Raw genomic sequence first — 16,910 nt, 5'->3', positions numbered from 1 at the left:
AATGGGACTAAGGAGATGGAGTAAGTCCTCTGCAGTATTAAATAAAACGCTCTAAGATTTCCGAACATGCTCAATCCATTAAGAAAAGGGTCAGAGCAAGTGTGCTGTTTTATAGTATTGCTGCAGATCGATAAAAATAGTGTTTTTCTAAGAACGTGTGTGTGTACACACACACATTCACACACACACTGTTTCTAAGTCCAACACTCTTCTTAAACAGTGACCGTAGATGAGGAGCTAATCCCTGACAGGATGCAGTTTAAGCAGATAAAAATAAAACATGCTATGTCAAAGGAATTCCAGATGTGGCACTCTGGAAGAGGACTAATATATCAATGTGAGGTGACCAGTGTTTTAACTATTGAAAGAATACTAATGAGGATAAACTACAGGTCGAAAAACAGTCTTCAAAAGGGCAAGCCACCAGCCTGTGGCCCTCGGGGACAGTGATTTTGCTTTAATCCCCAAATGCCCTGGTCGACAGCACGACAGCAGGAGCTTCACAAATATCTGCAGCCCCAGCCCCGTTTCTGCTCTCCTCTCCAGTGGGGTGACCAGACTCAGTCTAATTCCGGGTCCTCCATTCTCTTTCGAACCCAAACAGGCTTTCACGCCTACCCCTCCATTGAACTTGCTCTTGTGAGCTCACCAGTGACCTCCACGCTGCTAAACAGAATGTGCATTCACATGACCTAGAGCCAGCAACCATCAAATAATCACTGCCTCCTCCCTGAGAAGCTTTTCCCACTTGGCTTTCTGCTCACTACAATGGCTGCAAGTCTCGTTCTCATTTGCTGCTTCCTCCTCACTTCCCTGCCCCAGGCTCAGCAACGAAACTTCTCTTTTTTTCTATGTATTGACCCCTAGCTTTGGGGGCATCTGTAAGCTGAGAGCTCCCCCATGTATGTATATTCCTAGCACAGACTCGCCTTGAACTCAAGACTCCTACAGCCAACTAGGAATCTCAAACTTCACATGTACCAAACAAAACTTCTGACCTCACTCCGGGTCCTTGTAATATTTCCCTCTCTCACTAAATCACAACTTTATCCTTCTAGGTGATCAAGTTGAAACTCTTGGAGTTGTTCTTCATTCTTTCTCTACACCACACCCGGTCCATCAAGACATGAAAGTACCACTTTTAATCCAGACTCTGATGATGTCTCACCCTTGTCCCTGTTCTCTGCAACTGTTCTCTGTTTCTACCCCAGTGCCTCCTACAGTCAATTTCAAACATGGACGTTCGAGGGGTCCTTTTAAAACATCAATCGGATCATGTCCCACCTCGCCATAACACCCTCTACGGCTTTCTATTTCACTTAGAATAAAACCAAAATCCTGACTCCGACTGGCACAGCCCACCCTGTCTTCAGCCATTGTCACCGTCCCCCTTATACCTTTTGCTCTGGTGATGCTGGTCGCATCATCCATGTATACTTGGAGCACGACCGACCTCAGAGACTCGGTCATGATGGTTCCGTCTACCTGCAGGTCTCCCAGACACCGCGTGGCTCCCCCTTTATGTCCCTCAACTCTGCTCACAGACTATTTGTCAACAGAGCCCTCCGTGACCACAGTATTTAAATTAGGACCCCGCCACTTACACCACCGCACGTCAATCTACGCTCCTTCCTGTTTTATTACACCATGGCAATTAAGATCACACTATACTTACTATATATTTTACTCACTTATTTTATTGTAAACGCTCACCTCACTTCCTATAAGCCCCGAGAGGGTACGGTTTTCAACTGTTTTGTTATTTCTTGTATCCCTGGCTCTTAGAACAGTACCTGGCACATAGTATGTGCTCGATAAATATTTGCTGACTAAATACAAATGTCGAATGGACAAATACTCAGATAATATGCTAATGTTATTTAGGTTTAAAGGTACAGCAAGCAATAAAATAAGTTGAGAGTCAGTTCCTTAGAGTTTCCTCAACCAGTTTACAATTAGAAAGTTGAAACCCGCTCACAATGGAGTATGGTGAGTGGATTAGTTAGCTATTTACTGGGGAGACTCACAGCTGTTTTATTAGTAGCTGAGGTTCTCCCAGGGAAGAGCAACTTGGGGAACGTGCCCCGTTTGGTTTCTGAGTTACCCACATCTGTGCACCTGCTTTGCCGACAGCTTGAGGAAGAGACTGGACCCCATTTCCTCAGTGAAATGTAAGGACTACAGGCTGACTTTACACACACAAAAAAAATCAACAAAATAATCCTTTATGTTGGAACTTAAAATCTATATTCCAAGATAAATAATTCTGAGTTTTACTACATCTCAAACAAAAATTATTTTCAGAGACTCCTTTCATTTTTAAAACAATGTATGTTATCATTAAAAAAATGACACCCCTTTCTCTGCTAAGCATCTTTCAAAGTATGCTGGTGGTATACTTAATTTTGATTGGCTTTAAGTGCTTCTCTCAAATATAGTTATCAACATTTTAACGCAAAGGGCTCCAGACATGAGACACGATAATGTGTTTTTGCGTAAATATCAGTTTTTATATGCTTTTGCATTCATAGTTCCCTACTTATCATTTAAAATAAAACCACTTAAGGATAGGAATTCTGTCTTCTACGGTCTTTATTTTTGTCACAATATACAACATGGTGAATTGAACTTAGTGTATTACTAAATAAACGTTGTTAAATGACATTGTTGATTTCAACTAACATTTATTGGCATGACTAGTTTGGACAGGCTACCGCCAGAGTTTGAGACACAGAGATGATAATATATGATGATGTTCAAAAGGAGACAGATGATTTTTTAAAAAGTAGGCTTGAAAAAGAACTAAACAGACCCCTTAGAATTGAAAACTTTAGTTGTATTTTAAATTTCAAAGAACGAGTTACATAGCTTAAAGTTAAAAGACATAAAGACAGTTTCTCCTATATCTAATAGGTGACATATAGCTAAAAAGAGAATCAGTACGTAGGAAGATAGATCTTAAAAAACACTACAAAGTGAAAAAGATATGGAGAATGTAGATATAAGTTTAAAGGACACAGCTTACAAATGAGAAGGTCTAAATATATCTTCTTGAGGTCCCTAGGGTATGACTGGTGACAGGGGCTCACCCTTAATGCCCGTTTATGATTTTGCTTGTTTCCAGTCTGACACAGCCATCACCACATGTCACCACCATCCTTTTCTCCGAAGATGAAAACTTCAGCCACTCCTTCTTTGGTAATGGGGCGAGAACAAAGGACAGGAGCCACCTGTCGTTTATGTTATAGCTCAACTCCTATAATTACAGGGCACAGTTTGTTGGGGGTATTGCTGTACTAATATAGATATAAAATAAATAAATTCACCCAGAGGCTGCACAATGCTAGACCTGCATGCATCTTACAAATATACCGATAGACCTATACCTAATATCTACAGCTGTATATATTCATCGTATTTATGCAACAAAAATTAAAGAAGAAGTTCAAGAAAAATCTGAGAAAGCCATTATCTTAATGGAAAATTTGAAGATGCCCCTACTGATCGACCAAACCCATTAAAGTGAGTAAAGATATAGAAAACTTAGTCAATACAACTAAAATGTGTTTCATTAGGCATGTATAGAGTCCTACTCCTGAAATTAGAAAATGCTTATTCTTTTCAACCATATGTGTAACATTTGCAAAATCTGATGACATATCTAGTTCACAAGGAAGTACGAAGAAATGCCAAAGGCTATGTTTCATATAAATTCTTTGCTCTGGTTAAGTTAATCTGGTTAAACAATACAGTTAAATGAGAAACACATAACAAAACAATGGCTGACACAAAAACCAAAGTCTTTGAAGTATGTTAAGAGGACTGGGGTTGAGGCTGGATGATTGTGCTCACTTTGACATGTGCATCTGATTCAGATCATGTTTTCCTGCCATAAGCTCATTGGTTAATTTCAGTAAGAGTAACCACAAGGCGGGGGTGGAGGTCCAGTGGGTGCAGCTTCTCTGGTTGTCCTCGTTTCTTCATGGGAGATTCATCTTAGTGTGGGGATAAAATTCTGGCTGTCTCAAGAAAGGTCTTTCTGGGTAACAAGGCGTGTTGATGAGGGCTTACCAAACTTCTTATAGAACCCATAATGGCAATTTGAAAACTTTGGGGAAATTATTTTTTCAGTTTCAAAACTGCCTTTCACAAACCATGTCATCTTGCTCTAATAGCCAAGTAGTATAATTTCTTATTATGCAACTAGTACCAACATGTCACATCATCCATCAAAATGGCAGGGCAACTCAGAAGAGAAGTCAATTACAATGCCATGACCACATAACCATGACCAATATGAGTTATGTGCACGTAACTACTGACATCATTTGAGTACCTAAATCAAGTTCTGTCTGGTTCGCTTTGTGAAATAATAAGTCCCATCTTTATCTGAACTTCTTTGACTTGGGTTTCTGTCACTTGCACCTCAAATGGTCTCGAATAATGCATAAAACAAGAGATGTAAACACAGTGAATCTTGCAATGAAAAGCTACAAAGAAAAAATGTGCTAACTTAATGATGTTTTTAAAATTTTTTTGACCCATTTTCTTTCTTAGTCAAATAGACTCTTCTAAACAACAATTTTTTAGATATAAGGATAGTCTTCCTGAAAAAGTTATTTTATCACCATTGTCTTTGGCTGATGTCAAAGAGATCATGTGATCTCTTTGCTTCCAACATATATTTCTGTATGCTCATTTTACTCATTTTCTTATTTTATTTGTTTTATTCTTCATTTTGTTTGAAATGGTTGACTACCATAATGATATGATTGATGAATATATCATAATGGATATGAGGCTGAAACATCCCTCATTTTACACCTCAGTGATTCAGCACTCTACTCCATTTTCTGGTATGAATGTTAATCCATAAACACGTTTTGTGTTTGAACAGTGTATTTTAAGGTTCAAGATCATATAAAGTTCTACCTTGATAAGATAAATGTGTTGAATTTGGGAGGGAGATTAGCACCAGAAAAGCACTGTTTCTATTTTTGTTTCCACCTACATATTTTAGGTATTTCCCTTTGGAGATCAGATAAACCATACTGAGCTGTAAAGACATGCCTTATTTAGCTCTATGAGGAAAACTCTGTGATGATCAATTCTGTCAACTGATGAGCTCAAATGGCCTGAAAGCTTCTCCTCACAGCAGTACCCTTGATCACCCCGGTCCTGGCATGCATCCTGACATTTGGTGGAACGCATCTGAAAAGCTTTATGCCAGGGCTCTGTGGTCTTGACACCTGGTCCTGTCTGTGAGATGCAGGGCACCGAGGCACATTTCTTTCTGATCTTTGCACCTGGCTCCTTAGGCTGGAGTTCTCCTTGCTGTTTAACCTTCTTCCTTTCTTTCTTCACACTGGCATTTCTTCCTCAAACTCCTCTCCAGTCTGAGATCCTACTAGAGCTCTGGGGAAATGGTGGTCAAGACTTACTTGGAGGCTCGCAGTTTCTTATAATTAAGGCTTCTGAACAAAAGTGGAGGAGAAAGGCACAATATTACTCGATCTTGGCCTAACTCTTTGTCTTTAAAATATACACTTCTTTGATTTAGAGGTCCAAAATGAACAAGAGAGTTTATTTCTCGATTTAACATGTAGCCTTTTAGAGAAAAACATACAGTTAACTTTATTAAACTTTTATCGTTGGTTGTGCTCTGTAAAATTACTTAGGAAATACCTGTAAACATTTGTGATATCTGATTGCATAGTATTTTCTGAAAGCTATAGCAACAAAAAAAGTATCACCAATGACAGTGTTCAATTATGCAGTTATTCAAGAAAACTTTTTTTTCTTTTTAACACATGAGGGTTTCACAGGGCTCTGTGTTGGCCTACTTCTGACTCCAAGCAAATGAATCTTAAATGCAAATCATCGTTTTTCTAATATCTTGAGAGATGTAATGGTTTTCTCTAAGTCCTGTAATGCTTACAGTTGAGATTCCCAGAGTTCTTTGGGTTCATTTAACTCCTGTACCTGCTGGTACCTTTCTCACAACAGGTGGAATATAAATCTTATTGGTGAATCATATATGTCTATCGTCATGAGAATTAAGGTTATCATTAGGTTATCATAAAGGTTATCATGCTTCTGATTACTATTATTCTTTCAAACAAAGCCACTTTATTTTCACTGGGCATCTAACATTCACAACCAATAACCTTATAATAATTGCTCCGATACATCCCAAAATATATTTAAATATCCTATATACCACCTAGGAATACCAGGTGCTATAGGCGTTCAAAAAAAAATTCTATTTATATCTGCAGGCCTATATTTCCCTGAAGTTTGTCATGCTAGCTCCAAAGGGAAAATGAACAGCTACTAGAATAGCATTTAGCACAGAGTAAGTATGATACTTGCTATTATTGTATATTAAGCATTAAATTCATGGCCTTTTGACTTGGAATCCAGGTCATATTATTATTTCAAAGGACACATATTTATAAAATATAATGATGTTACATCTTGACAAAGTTCTAGAAACTATTACTACAGATATAATTTATACCAACACTGAAATACCACTAATAAAATCAATCAAGGCTCAAATGCTAATTTACTAAAACTATTATATAAATGATTCATTTAGTATTTATATATTTTCCAGGAAGACTCATATTAAAATATTTTAAATAGAGCCATTATGTTAAAATTATTTTCACCATCAATTCTTCCTAATAGATCAAAAAAAAAAACTTAAATATTTTATGTTTTTGTTCCCTTAAAATGTTTTGATGACAGAGATGATTTAATCAAAGTAATCACCAAAATAGTAATGGCCTCTAATTTGTTCACATTGAGAGTAAAGGGACAATTATTTAGCTGAGTTTAACCACTATTTAAGGTAGAATTTATACACACAGTTCTGCTGGTACCTTTAACTTTTCCCAACTTCTGACTCCAAGCAAATGAATCTTAAATGCAAAATTTTCTCTCCTGCCTCCAGTTTCCTATCTTATTCAGCTTCCAAAGCTATATTCCCATGTTATTTGTCTCATATCCACAAGGGCAGGATTTTTTTCTATTAGGCTCCCTGCCAGTCCCATTGTCTAGAACACTAACTGGATAAATATAATGCAAAGATGAATTTTCCATTACATACTGATTTTAAATTGTTATTCCACAGGATCATACTTTGGTCATAACTACCAAAGTAAAACGAGTAAGGAAAGAAAATTATTTTCTGAAAAATGCATGCAAAAATCAAATAGTCATAAAAACAGAAAACCTTAAGAAAATAACTGTAGCAGACGCTGAAGTGTGCCACACGGACCTCCCCCTCATCTTTGACTGAAGAGAGCCGATTCCCAGAGCAGCTATCCGACTGGTCAATCCCACGCTACCAGGGCTCGGCCCCGCCTTCATTAAGGGCATCTCCGAAGGGCCAGTCTAGCTACAGAGAGTCCTGTACTACGCCCCCTCCCCAGCCAGCTCTACAGGGTCAGCTGAGGCCTGTTTTCACTGATCAGAGTTCGACTTCTTCCTCTGCCCAGTCCTGCTTCCTCTCTTCCCTTCACGTTACTCTCCCTAAGAACATTCCCTAATAAACGTCCTCTGTGCAAATCTCAGTCTCCTGGTCTTTTCTGGGGAAACTGGTATAGCAGAGCTGGTGGCCAGAAGGCGTCTGGGGAAGCAAATCTAAAATGGCATTTTGGAGCCAAATTGCCCATCAGCCAGGGGCAATGAGGACCCCATTTCTGGCAGTAGATAGAGTATGAATATGCACCCCCACATTCATTGCAGCACTATTCACAATAGCCAAGATATGGAAGCAACCTAAGTGCCCCTGCTGGTGAACTGGGATGAAACTTCAGCCGGAGGCAATTTACCGGTGGGCACAACGGTAGACTACAAAGCATTTGAGGGTTTCAGACAAGATTGTAATTATAATGACAATGGAATCGATTGCTCTGTTGATTCCTTCAAGGAACTAGAGAAAGATAGTGCCAGGCTGAGATCAGAGGGCTCTCTGGCAGCACACGAGGGAACTCTCACCTCCTGTAACCGAAAGGCAGAACCAGCTAAGGATCTGGCCTTTATTGGAGAAGCGAAGGGCCAAAGAAGATCGAGTTCTCAACCCGGGCAAGTCTGCTCTGTCAGGACCAGGACCCTGCAAGGCAGAAGCGAGGCCCTGAGGCTTGGGATGAGACATCTAGGCCGATGCACCTAAGAAACTGGAACCTCCAGCTGCCCCCGGTACCTCTGGGTCTGCAGAGTGGCCCATGCCTCCCTCTCACTTGAAGATGAGGTGACAACATGACTAAGAGTTAGGATTGAATCACAACATAACTGAAATAGGGAAGTGCTGGGCCTGGTCCGAGAGAAAAGGGACTGTACCCCCAAAAGATCAGAAGGACCTACCCAGCATGTATCCGCAGGAGATGACAGCATGAAAGGGACTGAATCCTAGTGGGAGATGGATCAAGGAAGACAGGATACAACGCTGGATAAAGGAGCATTGCTGTTAAGGGAACATTCTCCGATGATACAGAATTCAACACTATGACAAGGGTCTGGGAACTCGGTGCTGATACGCTGCACGGCTGGCCTCTGAAAGCCTGGAGAAAGCAATGGTGTAGCTCAGTGGAAGAGAAAAGCCAGAACTGCTAATCATCAATGAGGAAAAAGGTGGATGGCGGCCAACAGGGGAGTTAATGCAACTGAAAGACATCAAGAACCGACGATCAGGAGGCTGAGGGCCATAGGTCCCCGTTTAAAAATATCGCGACTCTCTGCTCAGTTTCCAGACCCAGAAACCCTTGACTGAGGAGACACCGGGTCCCCAGAGGCAGGCACCCGCAACGCCAGAGCACGTGCACATAGCAGTGACTCGCCCAGCCCCGCTCTACCAGAACCAAAGGCATTTGACGGGGTTGCCATACAATGAGGAAAGTGTGATGCCTGAGCATTTTGAGGACACGGGACAGCAAATCTAGTTCTGCTATCAATGCCAGCAACCCAAAGTGTCACCATGGTCTGTCTCCCTGTCAGAGTGAGGACATATAGGTGGCGGGTGGCACAGAGCTTTCAAGTGGTCATTTCACTGGTCAACGAATACATAATTGGAAGGGACGTATTTGGTAGTTGGCATTATTCCCACACTGGATGTTCCTTGCCCACGGGTGAAGAGCTATTACAGTGGGGGAGACCAAGACAAGTGCTCCAAAACTGACCCCCCATCCTCTCTGCATCCCAGGAAGAATGACAAGAGATCAGCGCCACTCTTAAAGGACGTGGTGCTCACGCTCCCACCGTATTCCTGAGGGCCAGTTCACCAGTCTGGCCCTTCGAAACCAACCAAATGCATCTTAGAGGATGACAGTGGTCTGCCTCAAACTCAACCAAGCAGAACGTCCCCTGCAGCGCCTGTGCCAGGTGAGGCGTGCTCACTCGTGCAGATTTAAATAGCTCCAGGCACATCGAGCTGGCAAATGCATTTCCCCCAAATTCTCTTACAAATGAAGACTGAAGTAGTCTGAAGTTTTTATTATCCCCTTGTCTTCATCTACTCAGAAGGGATTTAGGCCATTTTGGACATTTTTAGATATTTGTCCATTAAATTCATGATACCATGTTAACTGAACTAGATGAGCGAAAGTGACAAATATGTTAGAGGCCATAGTAAAACACCTGTGTCCAGACGGTGAGAGATAAGCCCTACCAAGATTCTGGCACGTGCCAGATCAGAGAAGTTTTTAGGGGCCCAGTGTTACAGGGCAGGCAGGCACATCCCCTCCGAGGCAAAAAAAAAAAAAAAAAAAAAAATTATTGTGTCTTGCACTTACCATCGCTGTAAAGAAAAAATAATGCCTCTTAAACCACATTGGGATCAGGAGGCAGCCTATTCCTCTTGGAAAAAGTACTCCAGCTCGTATACAATGTGACAAGGAGGGCTGGCGGTTTTGAGCAGGGCCCGAGCAGGACTCTGTAACAGATCCAGCTGGACATCCTGGTACCAGGAAGTCGGAAAATCGTGATGGGAAAGGGTGTCTAGGCTGTTTCCAGCAACCCTCAGTGAGGAACCACGACACGGACCTCTAGGGGTTTGGGGTAAGACATGTCCAGGAGAGAATTATACGCCATTTGAAAAACATTTCCTCAAGTGCTACAGGGCACCTGGCCTTGGGACATCAAGTGACCATGTGACCAGAATGTCCCATCCTGACCTGAGTTCTGCTAGTCCTACCTAGGCCTAAGGTCAGGGGTCATCAACAATTCACTGTGAGAAGAGGTACACCAGGACTGGAGCAGGCAAAGGGCACGTAAGCTGCATATACAGGTGACACACAGTTCCACGTCGCCCACCGCTAATGCACTGGCACCTCTCCCCTAATTCATCCCTCTGGCCTTAGAGTGCTGTCCCTCATGACCCACCTACAGAAGAGGAAAGATGCCAAGTGTGGTTTCAGGGTGAGCCGACTGATTAGGCTGGTCCAAGCCACAGAAGGCCCGAGGCTGGCACATAGCCCCGCATGGTGACACCAAAAGCCATATTGAGAGGGGACCTCAGTGGACAGAGCTCCAGCCAGTGCCCATGCTCACCCACCTTTTGTGAAACAGAAAGCAGCTGAAGCTGGAAAAGACATGGTCTCACAGATGGCGGTAAATGGCTTGGCTGGTTCACTGGGGCCTGGAACGGGGAGTCTGCAAGAGGGAGGCCGAAGAAGTCTGGGGAAGAGGCTTGTGGGGGACCCACTAGGCACAAGGCGGGGAGAGCTTTGTGTCACACGTGAACACCCCCAGAGCGACCACTGTATAAAACACACCAAAAACCGACAATGACTCATCCGGTTGACACCAGTGCATCATCGCTCACTCACGATGGGCTCGTATACAGTGGCCACGGTGGCTGGGATGAGGCCCAACAACAAGGGCTGGGCCTTAGCAAGGCTGACCGAGGCACTGTCACTGCTGAACGTCTACGCTGCCAACAACGGACACCAAAGCTGAACCTGGATGTGGCGCCATCCCTTAGCTAGACCAGGCAGCCCCTCCATGGCAAGTCTGTTATTCCACTGTGACTGTAACTGACATTCAAGCTGGGTATGGGCTTTCTGTGCCGTTGGCAGGGCCTGGGCCAGCATCACTATCCAAGGCCTTACACGATGTTTGATCCACTGCAGTCAGACCCCATGGGTCACTGCAATGAGGCAAATGATCCACTTTACAGCAAAGGCCGTGTGACACTTGACTATAGAATCTTCTGCCCTCGTGATCTACTGCATTCCTCAGAAGCTGCCATCCTGACATCCTGACAGGGTGATGGGACAGGCTTTTCCCGTTCTCACTGAGGCCCCAGCTTGGAGATCCCATACGAGAATGGGTGATGCCTCAGGATGCAGACCGTGCATCCCCAATCAACCACCAGCATGGCGCTGTGTCCCTAATGGGCAGAACATATTGTTCCAGGGACTCAGGGGAGAGCAGATGGGAAATTTGCGCCTTCCAGCCCCACAGCTGTGGGCTCTGTGGATCTAGAAGTCTGGTAACTGGAGAACGCTTCCACCAGGGGGTGTGACGTGAGCACCGCTAACCCTCAAGCCACCATCCAGTCACTTTAGCTCTTCACACTAAGATACCAGTGTGAAGGGGAGGAGGCACCGTTCACCGTTCTGAGAGTAACCGGCTGGGAAGAACGCGTCTGTCCCCAGATGACCAACAGGGCATTTCTCGGTATTCCCTGACCGTTTCGTAGTAAGTGGACAAATGCTCAACCAAAGGCCAAAAAAGGCATGACGACCAATGGCTCAGACTCCTTGGAGCTGGATGTCAGAGTCACCACACCGAGGTGGCTACCTGTGGATCAGCAAAGGTGTTCGGCGAGAGCGAACGGGTGTTTGTAGTGGGTGGGAGGGAGGGATGATGAGTACCAGTTGCCTTGGAGACCAGCGGCAGCCACGGAGGCTGTCGTCCATCCCATTGGCATTCCCTTGGTGGTTTCCTCAAGAAAAGGCTCTTGGAGCAGAGTGAGCCATCTAGGAGCAGACCGCTGTGGCGTGCACTCGCTCCCCCGTTGCCAGCAGTGATAGCTGTTGGCGACACTTACTCGTGACCTTACCAAGCTGCCCCATGCACAGTGCGTCCCACACCCCTATTCCGATCAGTGCGGGGGAGCCAAAGCCCAGCTCCCTCCTTCAGTTTAGGGACAACTCCGAAAGGCCATCTCAGCTTAGATGCAACTGTATTGCTGTGCCGTGCTTCCTTCCGCCCAATTCTGCTGCCTTCGGTCTCCTATGGGTGTTTTTATTGAAGGTGATCTCTAATACAGGGGTCCCCAACCCCCTGGCCATGGACCAGTACTGGTCCATGGCCTGTTAGGAACTGGGCTGCACAGCAGGAGGTGAGCGGCAGGTGAGCAAGCGCAGCCTCATCTGTATCTGCAGCCGCTCCCCAGCGCCAGCATCACCGCCTCAGCTCCGCCTCAGATCATCGGGCATTAGATTCTCATAGGAGCATCGGTCCCTGGTGCCATAAAGGTTGGGGACCGCTGCTCTAATAAACTGGCAAGGAGATCTCCAGCTCGCAGTGTTGCCTGAGGAAATCTGCCTAAGCAATCACTGCCGGAAAGACGAGGGTTTTAAACAGTGATCAGTGACATGGAGGGATTTCTCAGTAGAACGCTGCTCGACTTCATCTGTCTTAGGTAGGTCAGGCTCCCCAGAAGCAGAACTGAGATGAGGATTCTCAAACAAGCAATATATTAAAGGGATGCTTTCAAGAGGCATGTGTCGGGCAATGAGAGAAGCAGATTAGAGCGGGAGAAGGCAGTAGGCAAAGAAGTGGGTTGACGAGAGAGCAATTCTCCAGAGAAGTGTGTGAACCCTGAACGGCCACTGAGTAGCCAGTTAATGTCCCAGCTGTGCGAGGGTGACCAGCGTACATGACAGTACCATTTATCCTGTGTAGACGGGACTCTTAAGTTTGACATTATTTATAAAGGAAGCCAGGTGTAGAATATTCTTAAAATGACACAAGAAAAGTACATTTAAGCAAACAGAGAATAAAGTAACCTGCCATCTACTTTATTAAGTCTTTGGAGCTTTATAACGAAAGCTGAAAATTTCAGGCAAACCAACTAGAACTTCCTCCCCTCAAAACCTCACTTTGCCTAGTCCCCTCAAAATCACATTTAACTAAGTTCTAACTATGAAAACTATCCAGACAAAATTAGGAACAAATTTTAAGAAAAGAACGTTATTTAAATTGATCAACCAAGCTGAGCTTCTTTTTAGTTGCAAGTCTCTATATGAAAGATTTAAAGCAAAAAAAAAATCCTCGAAGTAGCCATAATTAAGGTCCTTATCAAATGCAGTGGATGTGTAATTTTCCGAAAGCTTTGACAGTTTTTTAAAAGTTTCAGAGGGCTTCAGGGCATGATTCACTTACATCCTTAAAGTCACCATTTCTTCAGGTTTAGAATGTGATGATTTAAAGTGATTTTCACGTGTTGCAAGAAATACACCTTCAAATCATTCCAGTATGGGACCGGCACACTTCTATGTTTCACGGAGATTAACATTTTAGAATATTTTATGTAAGTTTTTCACCACGATTTAAAATGTTTTATGAAAGGAAAATATTCCTAGGAAACCTAAACAATCATTTGATTTATTTTCCCTTCATAAATACTGAAGACGCCACTGAGGATTTTCAGTCAGCTGGCAAGAATGTGGGGGAGGGTTTGCTGTTTGCATCCTGGACTGCACGTGGTCCTCAGCAACCATCACATATGTGGAGAACATTCTATGCCGGGGCACAGAGAGCCTCAGCGTAGAATCTCCTGTCTACAAAGGGCCCGTGGTAACTTCTTAGGGGGTGGGGAATGAGAATAAGGGGTTATATGTTGCCTTGTTATGGATGGTGACGGTGATGGTGATGATGGTGATGGTGACTAGGAGAGCTGCCATTTACCAAGAAGTCAGACGCTTTCTTAGGGCTACATATGGCCTGCATTTGACACTCATTATAACCTTAGGAAGTGGATACTTTTACAAATGAGGAAACTGAGGCAGAGAGCGATTGAGGAACTCACACAAGGTCGTATAGCCATAAAGTGGCGGTCTGACTCCACAGCCTAAACTTGTCACGACTGCTTCTTTCTGGGTAGTATGCTATTCAGATGTGTCACAAGTAACACTAATTGAGAACGTTTAAAATAAGAGTTAAAAGAGTCACAGAAGTGAGGTGAGGGTTTAAGGTGCCCATCTCCGTGGCGACAACATCTTCCTCCTAGTTCTCTCTTCAGTCCCATTTCCCCGTCCCCAGTTGAGGCCATCTTTTGACCTTTTACTACTCTTCCTGTCTCCCTCCTCCATGGCGACCAAGAGTGACCCTCTCAGGAAATAAACCCCTCTGGGCATACGAGAGCCCTCCCGAAACCCCAGTCTCATTTCTCACAGCGGTCCACTGCACACCGGCCCTACCGAAGTCAAGTAGACTCTGACATTTTGAGGGAGTTAGAGAGAAGTCTTGAGATGTTTGCAAATCCACAAATTACTAAACACTCCGGTATCAATTTTTCCCCATAAAATTCTCTAAGGCATTACACCATACAACATTTCAAATGAACTTGGAGTCTGAAATGGCAAGTGTGGGGACTGAGAAATCCTTCGACACTCATGAGACCATCACGGAAATATCTGGCCCTGCGGTAGGTCCAGAGAATAATAAAGCTGGACTGACGCCGGCCAGGCTGAGAAGACGAGGAGGACAGATGGACAGAAAGGAAAGCGGAAATGGCTTCCAAAGAGAGGCAGTCTCTGAAGGAACGGGAAAGTAGTGGTCATCTCAGGACACTGGTTTTCTTCCTTCCCATGGGGACACCCCAGCCACGGTGGGCTTAGTCAGAAGAAGCAAGGGGCTGTGACAAGCTGAGCAGAACGGGGAGCAGAGGGAGAACCAGGGGCCCTACACAGGATGCGAGATTAAACCAAATCGGCCCACGAATCATCATTTACCATTATTATTTGACTTCATATTCAATATAATAGCAATTTTATTTCATGACTAGAAAGGCTGGAACAATCTCATCTTCAGCTTGAAAACACAAGCTTAGTTAGCCAGCATCTTTTGGCAACTGAGTCGTCTTTGGAATTCGATATTTAAGTATATTGAAATACCACTTTTCATTTGGCTTTGAAAGAAAGCCTGAGATAAATTCCGGAACCTATAAAACAGCATCAACCTGAACCATTAGTTTTGAAACTTCATAAGTGTGCCTCTATGTACCTATCTCTACAAAACTTTTCCAAGAAAATAAGCAAAAGATAAAGATAGTACATTTTGTAGTTCCTATTGTACTACTCATCCTGCTGGCAAATCTTTCAGCCAGTTGAGTTATATTTTCCCTTGTTGTCTCTCTTTAGACACTTGTTTTCGGACTGTCCTAGGAACACTGCGGATTCACAAACATCTCAGTATTAACTTAAGAAACACAAAGAAAGAACCGACACCTTTAGTAGGCCATCGCATTAGGACATGTTTATCTTTTTACCTCATTTATATTTATCTTTTGATATATATTTTGAGCAACACTTTATTTTTTTTTTCAGACTTGTAGAGAAAAATAGTCACCCTTTTTTCACCCCAAGAATAGTCGAGAAGCCCAAGTGGGTATTTTGCTTTTGTTTTGCTTATTCCCTATTTATCGAATGACTTGGATTTCTGTTCTCATCAATTTTAATCTGTTTTTTAATGTCTGTGACAAAACTATCGACACAATGTAAAGCCAGTATAATTCCACTACAAACGTTCACGAGTAGAAGTAGATGATCTTAAAGATTCTACTTTGTCTAGATTAACCACAGTATACAATGTAATGCTTGGCCGTATATAAACACTATCTCGGTGTTCTACTCTATTCTAATACTAGAAATACAAATTATGCTAAAAATACATGGCAAATTCGTAATCAGAAAAACTTAAAAGAGTTGAAATAAAAAGTTAATTTGATACTTACTCATTTTGAAATAAACTTAGTCAACATTTTTAATTTACTACATCAACTATGAAGGAAAAAAAATCAAGAAAACTTATGCCTGTTTGGTTTTTAAGTGGTATATTATACTTCCATAAAAATCCAAGTTAAAACTGATTACTCACCTTAGCTGTATTAAAAGGTACACTGGTGAAGTAACCACCACCAGCTTGAACTCCGTCAGAGGCAGAACGTTTGAAACGTTCCCATTTCTTGCAGAATGAGAGTGAAGGATTTAGGCTTCACCAACTACAGTTGGAAGAAAAGGCCCTCAAGTGTTTGGCGGGTCTCATGTTTCATCCTCGCGTATTAGCAACAGGCGTGTATCTAATTTTACTCAGTGACATAAACAGCTCATACCACACTTAAAATTGCTCGGGCACCAGTTCCAGCACACGGCTCTAAGTGTACCGAAAAAAAAAAAAAAAATCTTACAAAACCCTGAATGTTTAAACCCTGAATCATGACAGTCTTAGACAACTTACTAAAATAAACTTTACCTTAAATAAATAGCAAAAAGCTCCTGAGATAGTTTCCAGTAGAATCTAATGTTGACATAATCTCATGAAAAATCACAACATGCAACATTTAGAATTTATGACTTTGTTAGTCCAAAGTTATGACTCATCCAAGTGAACTGCATGTTATCACATCATAGGCACTCTTTAAAAATCACTTTCTTTTAGCCTCTTTTTAAGTGAAAAACTTTCATATTTGAGGAGAAAATCTTAAATAATTATCAGCATGATAAACAGAAGATAAACTATGTTAAAATGTGTTCTTTTCTAGTAGATTATATTTATGTTAACAAATTATGTGAATGTAACAATGTGACCTTGATATTTTTTCTTTATTTAAAAAGAATAACGATTAAATCATTCAATTTTTATAAGTTCTTAAGAAAATAGAATAAATGTTAAAC

At 42.6% G+C, this 16,910-nt stretch overlaps 1 protein-coding gene across 2 annotated transcripts in view; it reads right to left on the bottom strand.

The window, feature by feature from the left end:
- Positions 1 to 16,910, bottom strand: part of SGCG (sarcoglycan gamma) — a 105,553-nt gene that overhangs the window by 68,479 nt on the left and 20,164 nt on the right. Inside the window, exon 1 of one of the 2 annotated variants that reach the window (XM_039873043.1) lies at positions 16,114 to 16,281. The exons of the other annotated variant lie outside the window; for it this stretch is intronic. The gene's annotated coding sequence lies outside the window, so the exon portion shown is untranslated. Of the gene's footprint in view, positions 1 to 16,113; positions 16,282 to 16,910 lie in introns of those variants that run through there. 2 annotated transcript variants of the gene reach the window in all.

Source organism: Pteropus medius, unplaced genomic scaffold, assembly GCF_902729225.1.
Source record: "Pteropus medius unplaced genomic scaffold, Ma_sr-lr_union100, whole genome shotgun sequence".
Lineage (NCBI taxonomy): Eukaryota > Metazoa > Chordata > Mammalia > Chiroptera > Pteropodidae > Pteropus > Pteropus medius.
Note: the sequence above shows the minus strand (reverse complement) of the source record. Positions and strands in the feature narration are given on the sequence as shown.